This window comes from Artemia sp. Qi Xiang Cuo, chromosome 15 (assembly GCF_049724085.1).
Source record: "Artemia sp. Qi Xiang Cuo chromosome 15, ASM4972408v1, whole genome shotgun sequence".
NCBI lineage: Eukaryota > Metazoa > Arthropoda > Branchiopoda > Anostraca > Artemiidae > Artemia > Artemia sp. Qi Xiang Cuo.
This window is the reverse complement of record NC_142808.1, coordinates 56,297,297-56,298,833: the sequence shown is the minus strand read 5'-3', so window position 1 is coordinate 56,298,833 and position 1,537 is coordinate 56,297,297. Positions and strand designations below refer to the sequence as shown.

At 34.6% G+C, this 1,537-nt stretch overlaps 1 pseudogene; it reads right to left on the bottom strand.

Moving 5' to 3' along the window:
• Positions 1-448: 448 nt before the first annotated feature.
• On the bottom strand, positions 449-1,291 carry LOC148943884 (uncharacterized; annotated as a pseudogene).
• Positions 1,292-1,537: the final 246 nt, after the last annotated feature.

The window sequence follows — 1,537 nt, the reverse complement described above, 5'->3', positions numbered from 1 at the left end:
ACAATAACAGTATCATATACAAACCTGTTTCTTCCAGTCTTTTGGGTAGTTTTGCACTATGTTAAATATAAAACACCGTAAAATATGACAGTATAATATTTAAAATATGTAAAATAGGTAAAGTACCAATTTTAAGAAAGTCCGTAAAATTACAGAAAAACACCCAATTTTACCAATTAAAACACTAGAACAAACCAATATTTATCTTTTCTTTACTTCCGCATTGGTTTCCCCAAGGATATATTAATCACTCATAAGGACCTCGCCTCATTGGAACAATCCTAATGAGCAGAAATCTCCCCCTTATCTCTTGATTAGAAATCCTGGTGACAATCATAGTTTTAAGGATTTACTTCTCTAGTAAATCCTAAATATAAATGAGTAGCAACAAAACAAAGGAACAGTTTACAATAGGGTTCAGCAAGATCACGGAGGTTGTTATTGTAGACTATGAAATAGCGGGATTTTTCTGATAATGGGTTGTTATATGATTGTTAAAATTTAACTTAGAAGAATATTCTCTTTTGCAGAAGTCACACTTAAACGGTTTCTCACCAGTATGTACTCTTCGGTGCGTAATTAAATGGCTTGACCGAGAAAAAGCTTTCACACAGACATAACCCTTAAACAGTTTCTCCCCAGTGTGCACTCTTTGGTGCCTAATCAAACTGCTTGACTCAGTAAAAGTTTGCTCTCATATATCACACTTAAAAGGTTTGTCACCAGTAAGTACTCTTTGGTACCTAGTCAAATGGCTTGACCAAGAAAAAGTTTTTTCACAGACCTCACACTTAAACGGTTTTTCCCCAGTGTGCACTCTTTGGTGATGAATCAAATTGCTTGACTTAGAAAAGCTCTAGTCACATTTATCACAAATATATTGCTTTATCCCCGTATATGTTTCTTTACTTCTTTTCAATAGTCTGGTTTCTTTACAACGCAAGGAACTATTCAAATATATCTTATGGTTGTCCAAGTTTTTTGCTTCAGAATCCAGTTCAAACGAATTTAAGCAAACAATTGTAGAAGGATACTGTGTAACATCTAGTGATATGCTTCCCTGTCGTTTTAACTCAGACGCGCTTGGTGAAAAATGACCATATATAACTAAATGTTGCCTCACATCACCAATACATTCACACAAACAAATAGGACATCTTCTTGTCTCTCCCATTTGGTGTTCTATAATATGAACTACAAAATTTCTGTAATCCCTAAATATTGCAGGGCAGATGTCACACTCTATTGGTGAAGGTTCTTCACAGCCGGTGTCTATGTGAAGATCTAGCATAAAAAACGATTTTTCTGCTTTTGCACTGGAGGCGCAACGCCAAATACCAGCTGTCAATTCTTCAATATCCTTCTTTGTCAGCTTCTTCACCTTCACGATTGGTTTTGGGCCAAAGAGTTTTGGTTGATCCACACCATCAGAACTTCAAACAGTAGAATGAATTATCTCTATATTAAAAAATTATTTTATTCAAATTAAATAAGGTGTAAGCAATTCAATAATTTGACATCATAGCATTACAAATGA